This window comes from Pteropus medius, unplaced genomic scaffold, assembly GCF_902729225.1.
Source record: "Pteropus medius unplaced genomic scaffold, Ma_sr-lr_union100, whole genome shotgun sequence".
NCBI classification, from domain to species: domain Eukaryota; kingdom Metazoa; phylum Chordata; class Mammalia; order Chiroptera; family Pteropodidae; genus Pteropus; species Pteropus medius.
The window spans coordinates 4,320,333-4,344,846 of record NW_024340848.1 but is presented as its reverse complement, the minus strand read 5'-3'; the positions used below and the strand labels follow the sequence as shown (position 1 = coordinate 4,344,846).

The 24,514-nt window shown below is 32.5% G+C and overlaps 1 long non-coding RNA gene and 1 pseudogene across 1 annotated transcript; both read left to right on the top strand.

The window, feature by feature from the left end:
* Positions 1-2,811: 2,811 nt before the first annotated feature.
* Positions 2,812-2,930, top strand: LOC120582769 (uncharacterized; annotated as a pseudogene).
* A 13,795-nt stretch (positions 2,931-16,725) lies between these two features.
* On the top strand, positions 16,726-24,260 carry LOC120582211 (uncharacterized). Its single transcript, XR_005647502.1, has 3 exons — positions 16,726-16,988; positions 21,665-21,715; positions 23,745-24,260. It is a non-coding gene; the product is annotated as an uncharacterized LOC120582211 (long non-coding RNA).
* Positions 24,261-24,514: the final 254 nt, after the last annotated feature.

Genomic DNA, 24,514 nt, shown 5'->3' with positions numbered 1-24,514 from the left:
TGCATGCATATTGGAGAAAGGAAATTCTCACAGTGGAATGCTGAGGGCTGGCTTATAAAAGTGGAGAGAATGTTGGAGTTAGAAAATGAGCATTTGCAACCATCATAGTAAAGAGCTGACGAGGAAAGAATCAATAGTGGATACTAAATCTAGAGTACCAGAATATTTGCATGGTCTTAAAGAGTTTCCCCACAAACTGTTTCTTAGTTACACGGGAAAAAATTAGTGATCAGAGGACACCTTGATTAGTGACCGAAATTAATATCACCATTGAGGGGCAGATATACATTTCATGTCACCCTGAAAGGACACAAAGTCACCAATACAATATTCTAACTGGAAATGGATACCCCGAGTCTAATCATGAGGAAGTATCAGGCAAATCTAAAATGAGAAATGGCCTATTGGGAAAAAGGAGGACTTTATTCTTTGTAAGTGTCAGTGTCGTAAGAGAAAAAGAAAGGCTAAGGAAATGTTCCATTCCTAGTCTTCCTAAAGAAGGCTAATGAAGTTTAACTAAATGCCATACCTGACTCTAGTCTTCATTCTTTACTAAAGGAGAAATTATTATAAAGGACATTATTGGGTCAATTGACAAAATTGGAAGAATAACAGTTGACTTATTAAATAAAGTTAATTGCTGAAGTTAGTAATTATACTATAGTTAAGTAAATACTATTCCTATTCAGTATAGAAAATATACACTGAGATATTTAGGAAAAGGTTTATAAAGTGTATTGCCCTTGAGTGTTTCAGAAAACACACATGTACTTACACACATACACAGATCTAATCATAAAGCAAATGGGATAAATTTTTAACAGTAAGTGAAAGAGTATATGGACTTTTTTACTGTTCTAATTTTTGCAACTTTTGGTAAGCTTGAAATTATTTTCAAATAAAAATTTTTAAAAATCTCTGTATCTTAAAACTATTTTTATACTTAAACTGTTAAAATTATTTTATGAAGTCAGTTTAGACAAAAATGAAGCTTACTATATTAAATAATTCAAAATTTGAAAAGGAACAGCATGTAACATTTTACTTATGAAGCATTACATTTTATTGCTTTTAAAATGTTATTTTTAGATAATTATATGTCATTTATGTTTTTATATATTTTCTGAAAAACACTGATTTAGGTATAGATAGAGCAACAGATCAATTGATATATAATATTTTAAGGAAATGCATAAAATTATTTAACTATAATTTCTGGAGAACTTGTCATATTTAAAAAAATTTTTTTTAAAAAATCTGTAAAAACTCTTTCTACTTTATTTACTTCACATTTAGTTTCTCACTATTTCACTTTTTCAAATTATTTACTATTGCCTCTGATGAATATAGTTGATATAATAGTTCTTATCTTAACCCAACAGAGGACTGATAGTTGTAAAGATATAAAAACACAACCGTTTTCTCCCATAGACACAAGATTCCCTTATCAGTTGTAACAAGTACCTCTTCTGTCCATTGATATTCAGTTGATAAATGAATGTTTCTGCTCCATAATTTACATAAAAAGATTTCAGTTGACTTAGCTAAATGACACACTGTGCTGATCCAAGGATGAAAACCTTGATATTATTATTGCTTTTTGGAGAATATGAAAAATAATGGGCAACTCTGAAATATTTCCATTTAATTTTTAATAAGACATCTAAAGTATTGTCAGCAATGAAAGTTCTAAAACTTATATCAACAATAAAAAGCAACAATAAAAGCAAATTGGACATATTTTCAATAACCAAAATTACTTTTATTTGTGAAATTATATTATGAAAAGACTAATACTAAACACACACAGTAAACTTTGTAAAAAATACTAATCGAATTTAATTAGATTGTCATACATAAATTAATAATGGTTGAAGTTACTTAATAATTAATTCCTTGAAACTATCTTGAACCAAATCTTCCTTGTATAGCTAAAATTTTAAGCTATATCTAAATAATCAAAATTGTCAGGTAATTCGATAAATAACTCAAATATATAAATTATTATATTTTTGTTTCTAAATAACTAGATTCTATATTTATAAATATTCAGATAATTGGCAATCAATTTCAGTTTCATTCTGTACATTAGATCCTCAAAACTTATGCATCTTATTTTTTTTGCCTTTTATTTTTCGATAATAGTTGGCATACAAATTATATTAGTTTCAAGCCTACAACATCATGATTAAACATTTATATAACTCATGAAGTGATCACCCTGATAAATCTAGTACCCATCTGATATGATACATAGTTATTACGATATTATTGACTATATTTATGCTATACTTTACATTCCCATAATTATTTTGTAACTACCAATTTGTACTTCTTAATCCCTCCTCCTTTTTACCCACCTCCCAGCCCCTTTTCCATCTGGCAACCCTCAAAATGTTCTCTGTATCTATGAGTTTACTTGTTTTTTTTTGCTTATTTTGTCCCTTAGATTCCACATATAAATGAAATCATATGGCATTTGTCTTTCTCTATCTGACTTACTCCACACAGTGCAATACCCTCTACATCATCCATCCATGTTGTTGCAGATGGCAAGACTTTATTTATGTATGTATTTATTTATTTGGCTGAGTAATGTTCCATTGTATATATGTACCACCTCTTTCCACTGATGGACATCCAGGCTGCCTCCATATCTTGGCTGTTGTAAATAATTCTGCAATGAGCATATGGATGCACATGTCCCTTCAAAGAAGTATTTTGAATGTATTCAGATAAATACCCTGAAGTGAGATTTCTGGGTCCTTCTTTGCCTCTTGTTTGCCTTCGTTTTAAAATCTATTTTGTCTAATCTATAGCCATGCTACTCTGAACAAGCCCAATCCCATCTGATCTTGGAAACTAAGCAGGGTCAGGCCTGGTTAGTACTTGGATGGAAGACCACCTGAGAAGACCAGGTGCTGTAAGCATAAAAAGTAAAAAATTAAGGGATTGTAAACTGACAAGTTCCTTATAATCTGTGAGGTCAACCAAGGGTTGCCTCACCAAAAAAATAAAATAAAATAAAATAAAATAATAAAGTCTATTTTGTCTAAGTATTGCTAACCCAGATTTTTTTTACTTTCAGTCTGTGTGTGTTTTTTCATCTGAAGTGAGTCTCTTATAGACAGCATATGCAAGGGTCTTGTTTTCTTATCTCTTCAGCCATCTTAATTTTGATTGGAGCATTTAATTCTTTCATTTTATAAACTTATTCATTTTATAATTAAAAATTTGCACACTTTGACCAACAGTTACTCATTTTTCCTTCCCTCCAGTTTCTGGAAATCACCATTCTACTCTCTATTTCTATGAGCTTGATTTTTTTTTTTTTTTTTTTAGATAAATATAAATGATTCCATTTGTCTTCCTCTGCCTAGCTTATTTCATTTAGCCTAATGTTTTCCATGTTGATCCATGTTGTTACAAATGGCAGGACTTCTTTTTTTATGGATGAATAACATTTCATATATTATATCACATAATATATCGATAGTATATACATATCACATTTTCTTTATTCATTCATTTGTCAACAGACTTGTGTCGTTTCTACGTCATGGCTATTGTGAATACTGCTTCAATGAACGTGGGAGTACAAATGTCTCCTTGAGATACTGATTTCATTTTTTTCAGTTAGAGAAGTGGAATTGCCAGATCATGTGGTAGCTCTATTTTTGACTTTTTGAGGAACTCTCATATTGTGTTCCATAGTGGCTGTATCAATTTACATTCCTATTAATGATGTACAAGTGTTCCCTTTCTCCATGTTTTTCCAACATTAGTTCTCTTGACTTTTTGATAATAGTCATCCTAATATGTATGAGGTGATGTCTATCTCATTTTGATTTTGATTTCTGTTTTTCTGAAGATTAGTGATCTTGACCATTTTTTCAGTAGCTGTTGGCCATTTATATATCTCTGGAAAAATGTCTATTTAGGTCCTCTGCCCATTTTTAAATCAGATTATTATTATTTTTGCTACTGAGTTATATGAGTACCTTATACATTTTAGATATTAACCCCGTATCAGTGGTTTACAAAAAATTTTCTCCTATTTTGTAAGTTGCCTTTCCATTTTGTTGATTTTTTTTTTTTGCTGTGCAGAAACTTTTTAGTTTTATGTAGTCTACTTATTTGTTTTTTTTTTATTTTGTTGTTTGTCCTTTTGATGTCATATCCAAAAAAATCCTTATGAGACCAATGTCAAGGATCCTTTCCCCAATGTTTTCTTCTTTGAGTTTTATAGATTCAGGTCTTACATGTAAGTCTTTAATCTGTTTTGAGTTAATTTTTGTTGGTGGTTTAAAATAGGGGTCCAGTTTCATTTTTTTTTTTTTGCATGTAAATATCCAGTTTTCCCAGCATTATTTATTGAAGAGACTATCCTTTCTCCATTGTGTATTCTTGCACTCTTGTTAAAGATTAATTGACCATATACACATGAATTTCTTGCTGGGCTATCTATTCGGTTCCATTGGTCTATCTGTCTCTTTCAATGCTAGTACCACACTGTTTTGATTATTATAGCTTTGTTGTACAGTTTGAAATCTAGAAGTGTGATGCCTACAGTTTTGTTCTTTCTCAAGATTGCGTAGGCTATTTGGATCAATTTCCCCAGTGATACTTTATGTAAAGTTATTCTCCAATTTTTGCTTTACTCTGTTGCAGTAGGCCCTTAATTGGACTATTGAGCCCTTCCAGGGCTATTTTTGTTCATGACTAGATCTTTAATTTTTGTTTTATGTGGTAGAACAAAGGCTAGTATATCCTACTTCACCACTTTGCTGATATCCTTGCTGGGTAATGTTATAAAGATAGATACATGCCCAAAATTCCAAAGATAGATGAACAGTATTTTTATTACGGTGTCTAGTTTTTTATAATTATTATATATGAAGCCACTGATGGATATTTAATATGTAATATATGGTATATAAATAACATAAAATATATGTGTTGTGGATTCACACATTCTTTTAACAGATATTGATTAAATACCTACTATATGCCATCGCAGTGTTACAAAGTAATAACTGTTAGGAAAATAGGAAGAAAAAACTAACAGGTAAATTCTGCAGCACTTAAAGTTGCTTCTTTATAGAGAATTTCTAGAGACCCTGATTTCTGAAAACATTCTGTCATTGACATTTGCTAGATTGATACTTGTCCCAAACAAGCTGAAAAATGCCCTCTACTAGAAGACATAGATTTACCATGTCTGTACTGATTCCAGCCTGTTTCCATGGGGCACCCTTAAGGGGTTAGGTTTGGCTTAGGGAGGATGCAGTTTAGGAGTGGGAGGCGAGGGTGCATATGAAGAAAGTACCTACTGTTTTGAGGAACTATTCACTTTGTTTTCCCTTAGTAACTTTATCCCAAAATTGCACTTACATTTTGGAAATTTTTCTTACTTCCAAGTACCTTGTTTTCACTTTTTGGAGACAGAGAATCATGAGAAATTTCAAACTAGAAGGAAGAATATAAACCTTTGACTTTTATTCCATAATGTCTGTCAGTGCTTGAAGTTATGAATGTTCCCATTTCTGACACTTATAAATTATTTAGGCATAGAGAATATTATTTTAACATTCACTGAAAAATCTGACTTTTTCTTACCCCCTCTTTTAGTCATTCATTTATTCATTCAATATTTAGAAAGCAAAAGAATTGCAGTAAGCACAGTTAATCAATTTCTTTGTCCATCTATACTTCTGAGGAAAATCAATAAGTACATTATTTTTCATATTTTCTTATTTTTCATTTAGTTTTCAAAAAGTTTTTTTTGAGCACCTACTATGTGCTGCTTGGAATAGAGTACAGAAAGAGGAATATGCTAAGGTCTTAGTGTGTAAGAGCTCATTATTCATGAATACAACATCCTGGCTCAATTTGTATAATGTTATAAAAATGCTATATGGTTCTTATAAAATTGGAAAGCATCACTGCTTTTAATAGGTTGCAACCAATGTTATATAAGCAAACCTGTCATGGTAATGAAAATTTATATTACTGTATAATATTAATAGTACAACTAACTAGTGCTCAAACTTTAGAATCACATGGAAGGCTAGTTACAACACAGATTGCAACCTCATCCCCAGAGTTTCTGACTCAGTGCATCCAGGGTGTGATATAAGAATTTGTGTTCTAACAAGCTATTAGATGCTGTTAATGCTGCTGGTACCGGAAACACACTTTGATTAAATCAAGGCTACACAAACTAAAGCCATGGGTTAAATCCAGCCACCACTTGGGTTTATTTTTGTAAATAAAGATTTATTAGAACACAGCCTTACCCACTCCTATTGTCTATGGGTGCTCTTGTGCTACTGTGACAAAGTTATGTAGTTATGACAGAAAAGACCTTATGACCCACAAAGCCTAAAATAGTTACTATCTGGACTTATAGGAAAAAAATTGCTAACCTCTGATTTAAATGGTCATTGTGTTATCATCTGGGATTCTGATTTGAAATTATGTCTGTGATTTTTTTTGTAGAACATTATCTTGATAATCACAAATCCAAAGCAAGGATTATTGGCTTAAAGCTTTTTGGGGGTACTTACCATACAGATTTAAGAATGAAACAAAATGGTTCCAGAAAGTGTTGATTGAAGAGTAAAATAGAAATTCCTTTTTACATCTCCAGAGTGACTATGCGAGTAAGAAAAAAAAAGGATAAATAATACAGTTTAAGGGGTAAATTAGGTTGAAGACCAGACCTAATTATATTATTTGAAATATCAACTTAAAAATTCTAGATGTTCAATATTAGCTGGTATCGGTTGATAAGAATATAGGGAGAATGGCTATTTTTACAATATTTTTTCCTGAGGTTAATAATGGTAACTTTCACTTCTCTCACAGTAAGGGTGTTTATAAAGTACCTGTTGAAATAATATCAGGGTTGAAATTTATTCTTTTTAAATTGATCAGAGACTTCAGAAATAGCATAGTCAATATCTAGATTACAATTAATTCACAGGAAAAGTGAATTAATATTTTAAATATTTTTGGAAGTCTTTCTCCAAATATGCCTTTGGTTTATGCATTCTGTGGGGCTTTGATTTAGAACTGCATTACTTGTGCAGAGAGGTAGTGAAGGAACCTGTATTTTTGGTTGATGCAGATCCCTGCCGAGATGGTGAAGTTCCTGACCCCTCAGCTGACTGCCTTTCCCAAATGCAGCAGAGCTAGAGCAGGGACTACATATTGTTCCTACAGACTTAAGGTAAAGCAAAATTTTCTCAACCTCGATACTATTCACTTAAAGAAATATATTTTTTAAAAAATAGAAACAGTAGTTTCAGTTTTGTGATTTCTTTTTTGTTTTTTGTTTTTTTTCAGAACAGACTTTTCAATAATTTCCACTGGAACATGAATTAAAGACAAATGTGAAAGCAATAAAATTACAAAAGATAGAAAAACATCAAACTTTAAATCACGGAAAGTTGAAAGAGAAATAACACAGTCTCTACAGTTATCCCCAGTGAACTTGATAGTAAGGAGCCATGAATATATCCAAGGTAAAAAAAACATCAAAGCTGCCAAGAGCACAACTTCTACATGCCTATTTTAAGTGTAACTCTTAATACTTGAGATGCAAGTAAGGCTAGACCTTATTGTCCTGATATAGACTAAGTGTTCCTTCGAAATTCCTATGTTGAGCCCTAGCTCCCCAATGTAATTGCATTCGGAGATAGAGCCTTTATAGAGATAATTAAATTTAAATGAATGAAGTCATAAGCATGCGACCCTAAACCCATAGGACCGGGGTCCTTCAAGTAGAGGAAGAAATACCAAAAAGCTCTCTCGTTCCCTGTGCTTTGCAGAGAAAAGGCCATGTGAGGACACAGAGAGAAGGTGGGTATCTGTAAGACAGAAAATTAAGTCTCACCAGAAGCCAACTTTGCTGTACCTTGATCTTGGACTTCTAGCTTTTAGAATTGTGAGAAAATAAATGTCTGTTGTTTAAATCACCCATCTGTAGTATTTTGCTAGGACAGTCTGAGCAGAATAATACATGCTTGTTGTGCAAAATGGCCTTAGCAATAATCAAACGCAACCATTGTTCTTGCAAAGCTATTAGAAAACAAACTGTTACTATTTTAAAGAAAAGGTGTCAGAATTTTTGTATCAAAATAGAAAAAAAAAATGAGAAGACTTGGCTAGAGGAATAGAAGTAGACAAACAAGAAAATAACAGTATGATTTTGCCCTAAGAGATGGGAGTTTAGTAGAGGTATGGAGAAATAATTGCCTTTTATTTCTTTTTCTTGTCTGATGGCCGTGGCTAGGATATCCAATATTATGTTGAATAAAAGCAGCAAAGGTGGACATCCTTGTCTTATTCTTGATCTTAAGGAAAGTGCTTTTAGCATTTCCCCATTGAGTATGATGTTAGCTGTAGGTTTGTCATAATATGACCTTTATTATGTTGAGGTGTGTTCCCCCTATTCCTTCTTTGACATGATCATATGATTGTTATCCTTCATTTTGTTCATGTGGTATGTTATGTTAATCGATTTGTGACTATTGAACCACCTTTGCATCTCAGGAATAAATCCAACTTGATCATAGTGTATGATCTTTTTAATGTCTTGCTAAATTCAGTTTGGTAATATTTTGTTGAGGATTTTTGCATCTGTGTTCATCAGGGATATTGGTCTATAATTTTTTTTTTTTTTGTAATGTCTTTTTCTGGTTTTAGAATCAAGTGGTCTTGTAAATGAGCTTGGGAGCCTTCCTTCCTCTTGAATTTTTTGGAGTAGTTTCAGAATGGTAATCATTAATTCTTCTTTGAATATTTGGTAAAATTCACATCAAGTCAAGGACTTCTGTTTGTTGGGCGTTTTTTGATTCGATTTCGTTAGTAGTAATAGGTCTGTTCATATTTTCTGTTTCTTCTTGATTTGGTCTAGGAAGATTGAATGTTTCTAAGAATTTATGCATTTCTTCCAGGTTGTCCAATTTGTTAGCATATAATTGTTCATAATATTTTCTTATAATCCTTTGTATTTCTGTAGAGTCAATTGTCACTCTCCTTTTTCATCTCTGATTTTATTTACTTGGGTCCTCTCTCTTTTTCCTTGATGGATCAGGTTAAAGGTTTACTGATATTGTTTATCTTTTCAAAGAATGAGCTTGGTTTCATTGATCTTTTGTATTGTTTTATTGACACTATTTCATTTATTTCTCCTCAGATCTCTATTATTTCCTTCCTTCTACTCACTTTGGGCTTTGTTGGTTGTTCTTTTTCAAGTTCCTTTAGATGTAAGTTTAGATTATTTATTTGAGATTTTTTTTGCTTCTTGAGACAGGCCTGTATTGCTATGAATCAACCTCTTAGGACTACTTTTGCTGTGTTCCATAGATTTATGTTGTGTTTTCATTTTCATTTTTCTCAAGTATCTTTTGATTTCTTCTTTGATCTCATTGTTAACACATTCATTGTTTAGTAGTATGTTTTTAGCCTCCAAGTGTTTATATGTTTTTTAGATTTTTTTCTTGTAGTTGATTTCTAGTTTCATAGCATAGTGGTAGGAGGAGACACGTGATATGATTTCAATCTTAAATTTATTGAGACTTGTTTTGTGGCCTAACATGTGGTCTTATCTTAGAAAATGTTCCATGTGCACTTGAAAAGAATGTATGTTCTGCTGCTTGGGGTGAAATGCTCTAAAAATATCAATTAAATCCATCTCGTCTAATGTGTCATTTTAGGCTGCTGTTTTCTTGTTGATTTTCTGTCTGGAAGATCTGTCCCTTGGTATCAATGAGATGGTAAATTTCCCTATTATAACTGTATGGCTGTTGATCTTTCCTTTTATGTCAGTCAATATTTACTTTATATAATTAGATGCTCCTATGTTGAGTGCATAAATGTTTACTAGGGTTAGATCCTCTTGTTGGATTGATTCCTTTGTTATTATAAAATGTCCTTTTTTGTGTCTTATTATAGCCTTTCTTTTAAAGTCTATTTTGTTTGATATAAGTATTATTACTCCAGCTTTTTTTTTCATTTCCATTTGCATGAAATATCTTTTTCCATTTCTTCACTTTCAGTCTGTGTGTGTCTTTTGATCTAAAGTGGGTTTCTTGTAGATAATATACGTATGGTCTTCTTTTCTTATCTATTTAGCTACTCTATGTCTTTCAATTAGAGCATTTAATCCATTTACATTTATAGTGATTATTGATAGGTATCTAAAAAGTTATTGCCATTTTATTATTCATATTTATAGGTTTTTCCTCCCCTTCTTCTTCTTAAAGAGGTCCCTTTAACATTTCTTGAAATACTGATTTGCCGGTGATGAACTCCTTTAGCTTTTTCTTATCGGGGAGGGAAGCTGCATTTCTTAATGGAGTTTTTTGGGAATATTTAGTTCTAGATGGCCAGAAGATTGAGATTCTTTTCCCTTGCTGGCTGGCAGTGGGGGTCATTCACAGCTTCTACAGACTGCCTGCATTTGCTGGTTCAAAACCCTCCATCATTCAAGCCAGCAAAGGCAAATCAGGTCCTTCTCATAGTTTGAATCTCTTTGACTTCCTCTTCTCTTTCAACTCTCTTGCTTTATTCTTCTACCTTTCTCTTTGGCTTTTGAGATTTCATGTAACTACATTGAGTCAACCCTATTTTAAAGTCAGCTGATTAGGGACCTTAATTCCATATGCAGAGTTCCTTCACAGCAGTAACCTAGATTCATGTTTGAATAACCTATTGATGGGAATCTTTGCTAAGGGGACATCTTTAGAATTCTACTTACCACAGGTAGTGTCAGTGGTCATGCTATGTGTAGGGGAAATTCAGAACTCTGATCCAAAATGTCTAATAGCTGAACTTGAGACTACTGAAATTGTCATTGCAATGCCTGTCACTAACACCAATCTTTTTGCCATCACTGCAGTGATAGCTATCACAGGAGGGTATTTAGAGAAAGCTCATTTTAGTTTTACTCTTTCCTTTTGCAGCCTTCTTGTCCTGGGACTCAGGCAGGAGTCTTTGGGCATTTGGCCAGAGAACAATCTAATATAAAAATACTATGTATCATTTTTTTCCCTCTGACAACAATCCTTTATCCTTGAAATAATTTTCTACACCTCTATGTTTTCTCCTCTAAGAATGAGTTCTCTAGAAGTCTTCTTGGACTATAGACTCCTGCCATTCCTACCTCCTAGTACCACCTCCTAATACGTTTGCTTAGATATATCCAAGTCTTAGGATAAATATAGATATAGTTAAAACTGAAATCCTTGTTAGACCATGCTGCAAAGATATACACTGGAATTTGCATTTTCCTCAGATTTTGGGTGTAATTTATTTGTATTTTCTAATTCATGGTTTTTTGAGAATTCAAAGGCCTCTCCATGATTTGTACAAATTCCCCTCCAGCTTACTTCCTTGTGGTCCTGTCTCTCCTTTCTCCTATATATTTGTGTGTGTATCAATTAGTATGTATCAATCTGTTGATACATAGTGTGTATCAATCTGTTGATACAAGTGTGTATCAATCTGTTACACACTTGCTCGTAGCAGTGTGTAACAGAAACGCAACAGCAGTGACTCAGTCAAGTTAGGGATTATTTTCCTCGGTCTAACTTTACAGCGTCGTCATTGTCTCCACCTCTTTTCTTCTTTCTGTTCCTCTGTCCTCAACATACAGCTTTTATCCTCCTGGTTGCAAGATGGCTGTTTCACCTTCAGTCTCCCGACTACACTTTTAGTAGGAAAAAAATAGAAGGAAGAGCTGAAGAGTCACTTATAGAATGAAAGCCAAATCGCCAGCAGTTTTTCAGTTATATTTCATTGTTGTATGTTGTGTACCTGGACACATTTAACCTTAAAAAAAAAGTTCTGTTAATTAAGAAGAAGAGCACATGGTTATTATGCTAACAGGTATTAGTAGCAGCTGCCATAGTGAATTCCTCCTTACTTGTGATTTAAACTAGCTTGAGCAAACAGGCCTGTCATTCATTAGTTTACACCAAAGATCATTCTACACAAAACATTTCAAGAGTTTAATAATTTTACTGAAAAGCTAAGAGGTCTTGAAGTATGAGGTAGTTTCTCAAACGTCTTGCTAACTCCACATGCTAATCTTCTCCTCATTTCACATGACCTGGGCCACTCCATCAAATACAGAATTCCTAAGATGAATGCCTATGCCAGCCATCAATACAGTTAATTTTTCACTCTGCTACATATATTGTGCTTTGATGTAAAATATATAATATTTTACATAAAGGAAATATTCATGCTCTACATTTATAATGTTAAAATAATGTTGTTTCCCACATTCCTATGATTTCAATCTCCAGGAAGTCAATATCACCATCCATATTGAGAAAATCTGTTGTCATGCTGTGAGGAATCAGAGCTTTAAAACTATTCTTCTGGGCTTCAACAGATTCCTAAAATCCAGTAGGGTCGTAGCAGCTTGACAGAATAGAATCTAAAGCTATTACATGAGAAATTAGGAGACTGGGTCCTGTATTTTTGCTTTAACACTAAGAACAATTACTGTAAGAAATTAGAAGAGTCTGTTCTGTTTTGATTCCCATATGCCTCTTCTATAGAATGGAGTTGGGCGGGATAATCTTTAAGGTCCAAAAAAGTTCTGAAATTTGAGGGCAAAAATGCTTATAATCAGCCATTATTTTAACAGAGATGGGGACTATAAGAAAAGGAAGATGGAAACAGGAGGAGAGAGTGGTAGAGAAGCAGAGAGCCAGGTAAAGAGAGGCAAAGAAGGAAGGAAAGAAATAATGAGGGGAGGTGAGGAACATCTAACCTAGACCCACAAACGGTTATAACCTAATAGTAGGTAGTACCAAAGGGAAAATGTAACTACCTCACACTCCACATTTGGCTGTGGGTAGGCAGTTCTGTCTTGTTTTTAAAGGAGCAGCAAAAGGTCAATCTACCTGGGAGAACTGGATACTCTCACTTTCACTTGTGTGCCATATTGCGTGATGTTTCCTCAGCGTGAAGACACTTGTTCATATCAACACATTCCCCGCTCTTTCACTGTGCCTGGCTTATCCTTAACTACCCTTCTAAGCTTGGCACAGGAAGCACTACCTCTGTGGAGGAACTTTCACCTCTGTGCTCTCTGCCCCAATTCATACATGTTTTATGTTGTGTGCTTTTTCTGTGTGTTCTTATACTTTCTGTTATCTTCCACCTGTATCTTTATATACAGGTATATTTATTTATTCATTTTATAAGATGTTAAATCAGCTGAGATTACAAGGTAGATATTATGAAAGAAAGCGTTGTTGTAGATAATAGGGTCGAAGATAGTTGCTTTCAAGAACTGAATAGTCTATCAGGAAATAAATTAAAGGGAAATATAAACGCTATAAGATATGTACACAATTCCACGGGAGCAAAGAGGAGAGGGATGTAAATAAACATAAGGAGTTAGAGATGGCTTTCCAGAGAAGTCTCCTAAGTTCAGACCCAAAGAATAAGAATTATCTAGCAAAAGAGAAAGTACAAACGGGCATGCCAAGCAGAGGGCACAGCATAGGAAAAGAAGAGAGGCCTGGCATAACTTGGGCTGTGAGAAGTCATTGTGGCCACAGGAGAGGGCTTTCCTGGCAAAGGTAGTCCAGGGATGTTCATATGGTCATGTGCACCGAGTTCAAGTGCCTCCTAAAAATTATGGAAGCCACGGAGAGGTTTAAAGTAGGGGTTTGACATGATAATTCACATATGGATGCCACAAAAATGCCTTTGGTTTTCTTTTGAACTGTCGACTTAAAAAATTCATATTGAATTAAATTCATATATTTCTTCTTACCTATTAGACAATGAATTTCTTTGAAAGCAGTGACAATGTTTTATTTGTATCTCTTCACTTAGCAAAGCTGCTACACATGGCAGATAGGCATAAATATCTGCTGAATGAATAAATAAATGAATAAAAACATGAATAGGGGAAGTTGAATGGAAAGGAAAGTGAGTTTGTTAAGTGATATTCAGAAATGCTGTTAAACCGCAAATTGAAAGAAAAAGGCTGATACTTCGGTGTCTCTAAAAGCTAAACTGATGCCTCCTAACTCTGAAGCTGCAGTGGCTTGAGACATGGAGCTATTTTTCAATGTTTTAAATCTCAAAAGTAAAAATACTTTTATAATATCATGAATAGAAATTATGAAATTTAGAGGAGACGAACAGGAATTGTTAAAAGGTATTTTCTTCCTAAAACTAATATAATACGTAAGTGCTAATATGTAACCAGTATTTAATCAGCAAACTATGATGTTAATAACATGATTTTCACCCTATTCAAGTCTATTTCATTTTACTTCAATCCTTTTTTATTGACATATAATTGCATACAATATCCTTTTAGTTTCATGTATACACCATAGTGATTCAATATTTATATACATTATGAAATGATCTTCACAGTAAGTCTAGTTACCATCTGTCACCATAAAGTTATTACAATATTATTGGCTATATTCTCTATACTGTACATTACATTCCCATGAGTTATTTATTTTATAACTGGAAGTTTGTAACTCTTAATGCCCTTCACCTATTTCTTCCTTCCCCCTCGATCTCTCCCCCCAATCTTCCCCGCCGGTAACCACCAGTTTGTTTCCTATATCTAGGAGTCTGTTTCTGTCTTGTTTTGTTTGGTCATTTGTTTTGTTTCTTTTTGGATTCCACATATAAATGAAATCTTATGGTATTTGTATTTGTCTGACTTATTTCACTTAGCATAATACCCTCTAGGTTCATCCATGTTGTCTCAAATGGCAAGATTTCATTCTTTTCTATGGCAGAGTAGTATTCCATGACATATATGTACCACATCCTCTTTATCTATCCATCTATAAATAAACACTTAGGTTGCTTCCATGTCTTGGCTATTGTAAACAATGCTGAAATGAATATAGGGGTGCATATATCTCTTTGAATTAGTGTTTTTGTTTTCTTCAAATAAATACCCAGAAATGATATTGCTGGATTATATGGTAGTTCTATTTTTAATTTTTTGAGGAATAACATAATTATTAATTAAGGGAAAAAAATCCTTGGCTAGGTCAGGGACATTCTTGAGATAAATATCTATGTCTACATTTTACATACCATTTAAATTTCTAGATTTTAAACCAACTATACCACCCATCCTGTGCGACTAATGTGAGAGTGTCTAGGATTAAGTAGTAACCAGCTTCCATACTTAAAATTTTATTCATATTTTGGGAAGAGGAAATACATGTGAAAATATTAAATGGAAAGCTGCTGTAAACTCTTTTAATTAATGATGTCAATGGGAAATCTAGTTATTCAAGACCATAAATCACTAAGATTGAGCCACATATTTAGTGTCATAAGATAAACTACAGGCCTATTTCTTAGAGAATAAACAGTTTCAAGGTAACCAGTCTTGCAAGTTCACACTTAAAAAATACAACAAATTTTATATATAGTTTTAATATTTATTACAGGGACCTTGAAATGCTTTTTGGATGGATTAATCCTCATAACCTCTATGGGGAAGATGGCAAGTATTGTCTTCGTCTTATAGAGTGAAAAATTGAGTCATCTCAAGGTATTGGCTTGTCTCCAGTTAGCAAAATGGAACATGAAGGTTAAGAAAAAAAGCACCTTAAATCTGCTGCCTCTTGGTTTAGAGCTTCAGTCACTAAAGTTTGGCAGCCATCTTGATTATAAAATTATAAAATTTATTCCCTCTTGAAATTTATTCTTGGCAGATGTTTCCCTATCAGTAAATTTCAAAATGTATGCTGCTCAGGGAAGAAACACTTTTTCTCTTAGGATTTTCCCCAGTTGAATTTAAAAATGCTGATAGTAAAAAACAACTTTGCTGCTTCATTTTTGAAAAATTAAATGAGTTTATCATTTAACAAAGCCTACATTTTAAAAACCTACTCTTCAAGCTAATATTTTTGTTTTTTAAAAATTAATTACTTTTATTATAATATCTAATAAATATATCATGCATTCATATAAAGCTATAAATATGATATATATATGGTGTAAAGATATATGCATGATGCAAAAATATTGTAAAACAAACAGCCATGTACCCACATTCCAGCTTAGGAAATACATTATAAGTAACTTTGAAGCTCTCTTTCTTTATCCTCAAGGTTAAACACTGAATGGTATATTTATCATTTCTTTAATTTTCTGTATAGCCTTGCTATGTCTAAACATATCTCTGAAACAGAAACAGCATATTGTTGAGTTTTGTTTGTTTTTGAACTCTATATAAATGGAATTATACTGTATAAATATTTTTGTGATTTATTTCTTATGTCATTTTAACTCTATGCTTAATTTCATTATGTATATACCATAATTTATTTTTTCATTATTGTGTTCATTTTCATTTCTATTATTATTATTAATTATGATGATGATGATGCCATTATAGACAAGAATGCTATGGAAATTTCTGGAAGTAATTCTTAGCTTGGGTTCCCCCAAGAGCACACTTGGTCTACTTGTATGATAGTTTATTTGGAAAGTGATCTTAGGGAGCAAGAGTAAGGAACCAGGAATGTGAAACAGAGGAGAGGAATCCAATAGAGGATGCTGTCTATAATAGACTGAATGTTTTATGTCTCCCAATCCATATGTTGAAGCCCTACCCCCCAGTGTGACTGTATTTGAAATGGAGCCTCTAAGGAAGTAATTAAGGTTAAATAAGGTCATTAGAGTGGAGTTCTGATACAATAGGATTTAGTGTCCCTATGAGAAGAAATACCAGAGAGCTTCTTTCTCTCTCTCCCCACTTGTGAAGACACGTCAAGAAGATGGCTCTTTAGGAACCAGGAAGAGAACTCTCACCAGGAACCAAATATGCCAGCACATTGCTCTGTGACTTCTAGCTTCCAGAACTGTGAGAGAAGAAATTTTTGTTATTTGAGTCACCTACTGTGGTATTGTGTTATGGCAGTCTGAACAGGCTAAGACATCATCCATTGCGGTGAGTAAAGGTTTGTTTTTATCTATGATTTTTGTATCTTTAGGTCTTACATTTAGATATTTTCTCCATTTTGAGTTAATGTTTGTATGTGTTGTAAGGTATGGGTCCAACTTCATTGTTTTGCATGCGTATATCCAGCACCATTTGTTGAAACACTATTCTTTTGTCATTGAATTGTTGTGCCACCCTTGTCGAAAGTCAATTGACTGAACTGTAAGAATTTATTTGTAGAGTCTCATTCTATTCCACTGATCTATTTCTATCCTTTTGCCAGTACCATACTGTCTAGATTACTGCAGCTTTATAGTAAGTTTTGAAATTGGGAAGTCTGAGTCTTAGTTTTTATTCATCCTTTTCAAGGTTGTTTTGGCTATTCTGGATCCCTTGCATTTCCATGAATTTTAGGATCAGCTTGCCGATTTCTGTAAGAAAGCTATTTGGGACTTTGATAGGGATTGCATTAAATCTTTAGATTATTTGAGAGGAGTGTTGCCATGTTAACAATAGTAAGTTTAGTAAGTTTTCCATCCTTAAGCAAGGTGTCTTTCAATTTATTTAGTTATTTTCACTATAGTTTTTACATTTCTTTTCTTAAATTTATTCCTAAATTAATTCTTTCGATGATATTGAAATGGAATTTTTCTTAATTTTATTTTTTTAAACGACATCCTCTGATTTTGTATGAGGATATTCCTAACCTCATTGAATGTATTGTGAAATGTTACCTTCTCTTCGATTTTTTTGGATGTGTTTGTTAATGATTGTCATTAATTCTTATTTAAACATTTAGTGGAATGGGAATTGTGACTAGATCATGTCTCTGCATGTTCTATCCATTGTAGAAAGCGGGGTGTTGAAGTTTGCATTATTATTGTTGAATTGCCTATTTATCTCTTCAATTCTGTATTAGGTCTCTTTTGTTCCTTGTTTCTTCTAATAGTGTCTTCTTTTGTTCCTCGTTTCTTCTATTAGTGTCTTCTTTTGTGTTATATAGATATTTTCTAATATAACTATTTTCATTGCTTTGTCATATATATATGAGAAAGTGCAGATTACAATTATCACCTTAATTTATAACAATTTAGTTTAGATTAATATGCATTTAATTTCAATACTGTATAAAAACTGTCCTCTCATATTGCTCCATTTGTTCTTCCCTCCCTTGTGTTATTATTTTCATTGAAATCACATCATTATACATTATAAGTCCATCAACACAGTTTCATAATTATTGTTTATGTAGTTTTTTAAGCATGATGAGAGACAAAAAAAAGAAAAAACCCAAATACATTGATATTGTCTTTTATATTTACTTATATAGTTACTTTTATCAGTGCTCTTTCTTTCTTTGTGTGGATTAGAGTTAGTCTAATGTTTGTTTGTTTGTTTGTTTTCAGTCTGAAGGTATTTCTTGTAAGGATAGTCTGCTAGCAACAAATCCTTTTATTTTTTGCTTTCCTGGGAGTGCCTTAATTTCTCCTTTGGCTTTTGAGTATTTGTTTTGCTGAATCTATAACCCATTTCATAGTCTTTTTTCTTCCAGCACTTTAAATATTATGAAGGTTTGTGGCTTCATAATTTCTGATGAGAAGTTAGCTGTTGATCTTACCAAGGATCCCTTGTACGCGATGAGTTGTTTCTCTGATGCTGCTTTTTAAGATTCTCTCTTTGTCTTTTGATAATTTGAGTATGATGTGTCTAGGTATAGATCTCTGAGTTTATCCTACTTTGAGCTTTTGAGATTCTTATATTTGTAGGTTAATGTTTTTTTCAAATTCGGGATGTTTTCAGCCATTATTTCTTCAGATATTTTTTTTCTGCCTGTTTCTCTCTGTCTTATCCTTCTGGGCATTCATTATGCATGTGCTGGCATGCTTGATGGTGTCCAACAGTTATGCGAGTCTTTATCATTTTAAAAATTATTTTCACTTTCTGTTCCTCAGACTGGATAATCTCAATGGACGTATTTTTAAGTTTGCTAATTATCTCAAATCTGCTCTTGAGACCATCTAGTAAATTTTTTATTTCAGATATTCTAATGTACTTATTTACAATCTTATTTTCTCCATCAGAAAGTAAGCTATTAAGAAGAAGAATGTGGTCATATCTTTTTTTTTTTTTAATCTCTAGCATTTAGTGTCTAGGATATTGCCGGTGTTCTATGAATACATTTGAATTAGTATGTGAAGTATAGTGAATAAATATGAAAAAGGCTCATATCCAAATACTGTATACCATGCAAACACAGCTAGACACAGAGTATTCTCTGGGGAATTCCTATACCATTTAAAGAAACTGATACTTTTCAGTATATAAAATTAGTTCTAGAATAAATAGAAAGATTGTGAAATTCTTAATTTATTCTATAATAAATCTTATTCTATACGACAGAATAGTATAGCGGTCAGAGTGCCAACTTCTGAATGAGCCAGGCTGAGTTCAAATGCTTGCTCTGCCATTTACTAATTGTGTAGCTTTGGGGAAGTGGTCACTTTTAGGCTTAAATTTCCTCTACTAAAAATAAGAAGGTGTTGTAAGCATGAAATAACAAAGAAATTAACAGAAACCAGTTGGCATTGTTCTAGATACATAGGAAGCACTCAGTAAATCATTTATATATTACAATATTAATAAAATGATTAGGATTCCACTAGTAAGAAAACCATAGATCAACTTCATCACATGTATACAGACATAACATTCTTAAATAACATGCTATTTCATATGATTTAATAAGTAAAAAATATTTCCTTAGTACTAAATACATTTTTTCCAGAACTCGAAAATGTTTTAACATATGGGATTCTAATAATAGAACAAATTTCTTTGCTTCTGATCTTTTCTCTATATTTGGTATGATGTTGATAGCATTGTCAGATTACTTATCTTAAAATATTGTACTCATTGCTTCATTACTCTATAAGTTTTTTTCCTATTGAATTTGCATTATCTATAGAATCAAAGACTTAACTTGAATTCAAGCCCCATATCTATATTCTGGTTCTGAGCACTTATTTAAAAATTCTTCTGATTATTTCTCCATGCTAACTTTGGTCCAGAAATAAAGAGGATCACCTTTCTCTTTCAAAATGTCCTCTCCTTTCTTGCCTCTTTGCTTTAGCTAGTGTTATACTATTCACCTCCAAATCTGTAACTTGAACCCTTTCCTTTGGATCATTTCTCTAAATCCGAGAACAGTCATATAACAATTATATTTTTGGCAAATTTTTCTGACTTTTGCAGTTATTATCAGTTTAATACTTTATTATTACCTAAAGGAACTTTCATGTCCTTTTCTTCCACTAGATTTCAGTCTTCTATAGGAAAAGGGTCTAGTTATTTTTGTAGTCTCTATGCGCAGTGCTTATGGTTACTGAAGAAATATTTATTGATTTTAAAACCATCTTTACAAATCATACTTTGTAAAAGTTCAGTCTTAGCTAGTAATCTTTTTCAATTAATGAGGAACCACTTGTCACTTTTTAGGGAACATAATGTGCTCTGATACAATGCATCTGTTTAAAGTTCTGTTATAAACCTAAAATTTTAACTATGTGCTATGTTCACAAGGTGAGTTTATCAAGGAGCAGATGTGTCTGTTCCACTGTTTGATGGTTGCCATAGAAACAAATGAATGGGGCTAAGTTATTAATTTGGTAATTTTAGGGTGGAGGAATGAAGACATTTAGAATGATATACTCTAAGCGATGTAAATTTAAACAGCAATTGTCGGAAAGAAAACTTAATTGAGGGAGAATAATTGCTGAAATTTTAATTGGGGGAGAGTGATATCTGTGGTCTTTCTATTTAACCAGTATAGAAAGTCTGGAGAGAGGAGAATGCTGATGAGATTGTTTTTTGATATCTACCCACCATTCTCCAGGAGTAGCTGTTTTGTGTGTGTCATATGGGACTGGGAAAGAAAAAGGAAATGAGAAAACGTTGACTATCTCTTTTTAGAAAGGATAAAACCAATATTTTTTGTAGCCACATAACACTAGAGTTCTGTATGTTACCTGACAACAGAAAGAGTGGAAAAAACTGTTCTGTTCTTAGCAAAGGATAGAACAAGCATTCAGTACAGCATCAATAATAATTGAGGATAAGTAAAATGGATGGTTAGTGTTCCATTCAGTTTCTTTTAAAATTTACTTCTTTAAAATATGCTTCACTCAGTAATGGCTATGTTTCTCTGATATAAAGAATTATTTAATGTAGATATGTATCACTTTGACCCTCTCCCAGATATCTTACATTACAGAAATGTGAATATCAGACCATAAAGATTTTAGAAGCTACCACTTATCTTGTGGCAGTATATATTAAACAAAGGCAAAGGAACTAAAAAAAAAACAAAACGTTTTTTGAATATTGAATTTGTGAGTCTATATCTGTTAGGTCATATAATCTCAGCATTCAGAAAACAGGTCAGGAAATCTATCTTATATTTAATCAAAATCTTTATATTTCAACCTTTATTACCAAGTGTGTCGGTGAAGAATGTGTCCTTCATCAGGATGGATTTACAATGCATAGATCCCTTCCAAGGCCCTGGGTGGGATCCTGGCATTGTGTCACATGGTTATATATTTTTGTTAAATTGCAAAAGTAAGTCATTTTAATTGCGGTCAGTTAAACTGCTATCACTTTGTATTCATATGCACTCTCTGCCATGTTTTTCCTTAGTGATGATGGTAGAATTGCTATGGGCATTTTTGGGATTCAGCTGAAAGGAAGGTGAGTATTGGATACATTTAATTTGTGTGTAGTGGAACATACTTTTTTTATGGTTCACAGTCACTTGTTTATGTAGTCAATTGTTGCTACATAACAGTAGAATCGTTTCCAGGAATATTCCTATATACTACTCACTGGTGACTTACCTGGTGTCATGAAATAAAGATTTAGGGTCAGACATTTTAAGATGATATAAGTGTCCCATGGCACTTGCCATATAGATGGGAAATGAGAACAAATAAATGTTGAAGTGTTTGGAGCCCAAAGCTAATCTGTAGAAAAGTCTTCCATTTTTCAGACCCGTAAATTATAAGCAGGGAATTGGTTCTTACTAACATTTAGTCAAAATAGAAATTCTCCTCTATAAGAAACACTTGAAAATGAAGCATATAAAATTATTAATGCATCATGTATATTTTCCTTTTTGTTGGAATCACACAACGGCGAACTTCTTAGGATATCTGTTTTTAGATCATAAACCTGCGAGTACTAAAAATAGTGTATGTTTGTGTGAAGTCGTATATTTTTGCCCATCTTAATTTCAACAGTAAGAAAATTTTAAATGACAATGTAGAAGAAAGATTGAATTGTTTCTCTATTCTCTGTAAAACGATATTGGACCATTGTCATATAAAGAGGCAAAATGTAAGGAATATAAAAGTGTTAGAAAGTCAATAAAAACACTGTTTTTTGAATTTTTGATATTTGTGATATTTGTCAGTTTTTAATAATTTGTAATTTTTTTATGATTTCTTCTTTACCATTCTATAAAAACGTTCTTAAGTGCCAGGTTTGTTTTTCTTTTTCTTAAAACTGTCTCCCAAATTATATAAGCTTAAGGTTCCACAAAATCTAGTTTTTTGCCTCTCTACTGTGTAATGATAGTTAAAACTTCTAATCAATTTAGTTTAAAAAAATCAGATGAGTCACTCAATTTTTTTTAAATGTATGAAAAAGCATAACTATTCTTCATATGCTGTAAAAGTCACTTATTTCCTATGCTGTAAAAGTCACTTATTTTTTTCTAAGAGCAATAATTCTAGTTCCTTTAAGCTTTCATTATATATTATATTATGTACACCGTCCTGGTCCAGTAGAACTTTCTGTGATGATAGAAATGCTTTATATACATGCTGTAGCTATTGAGGCTTGATATGTGGCTGAGGAATTGAAATATTAATTTTATTTCATTTTAATTAATTTGCATTTATATTCAACATAAACACATGTGGCTAGTAGCGCCCATATTGGACAACATAGTTTACACTCTTAATCAACTTTGGGATTAACTCGTCTTATCTGCATCTCTGTCTAGTCATTAAATATTAGATTTCTATGTCTTTATACAGCAAAGTCCTAACTCATGACTAACCTAATATATGTTATTCAGAAGGTTGTTTTTTATTTTTGAATAATTTCTCAAATTAAATATTCTTATATTCTGATGGTGCTGTGGGCATTTTTATAGACAGGTCCTTGTTTATTATGTTTATTGTTGGCCAATGCTGGAAAGCTTAGAAAGATTTATGGAAACTCCTCTTTCAAACATGCTTTTCAATATGGTAAAGCAGTAAGTCAAAGAATGCTTTATTTGGGGTAAAAGATGCATAGAATGCAATTAATAATGCATTCTTCTTATTTAAAAAAGAATTATGCTTACTAGAATGAGCTTAAAAAAAGTTTGACATATTCACCTAATGGAGACTTTCTGCTATATCAGAATTAATTTAACAGCTACAGCTAGATATTCTACATGCTCTACAAGTTTAGAGTGATACCCAAGGCAGATGGAGACATGACCTGTCCCCTGGAAGATGATTGTTTACACCCAAGAGCAATTCCTGGAATGTAACAGGAAGCCACATGTGACCACATAGCTGAGCTGGATATTTCTCCAGGCTTCCTGTTGGAGGAATGACTGTTTTTCATTCCCTGCCAGGCACAGAAGAAAATCACTCTGAAATCATACAGAAGAAAATACTTATTTAAAACAAATATGACTTTCTCATGTATATGATTTTTTTTACAGAATAATCTCCAGAAAACTATTACAACAACAGGAATTGGAAACCTGAACAAAACTTCAGAGAAATCAAGAGCAGTCTCGACATTGAAGTCCAGTATACTGCGAAATTACACCGAAATTCAATATTAGTATTGAAATGATTTCTCAGTCTTTAGGACCACGAAAATTTATAGAAGCCTATAAATTTGATTCAACACATATTTTATTGCTACCTTTTCTCTATTTTCATAATATTCTTATGTTTTTGTCTATTGTTTTCATGCCACATTGAAAGAATACAATGATTTTTCTCAAATATAGTACTTTGTGTGTATATAATGCTAGATATAGGGATAAAATTGAAATAGTGAGGCTACCATCTATTCTGTTTACTGTGTCCTTAAGGCAAGTGGATAATATGTTTTTTTTTTCATTTTTTTTATTTAGCATGAACCTTAGTGCCAAGCGCACACAAATTCAGTTTACTTAAAAACAGAAGCATGATATCACAGAGTAATAAAAGCTTTTTTGGAGGCCAATGTTATTTCATCTTATGTTTTGATTTTATTCTCAGAGTGTGAGCATTTGCTAATCTTTGTGGTAAGATTATTAGTTTATGTGGAAATACAATCCCTTTCATCAAACGTATGTATCCATATAAGTAAAAATCCTCAAAACCCCAATGTCCATCAATATATCAACATATATCAATTGTGTAGAAACAATTGTGGTATATTTATGCAAAGAAATACTACATACACTAAAGGAATGCACACCACAACATGAATAAATCT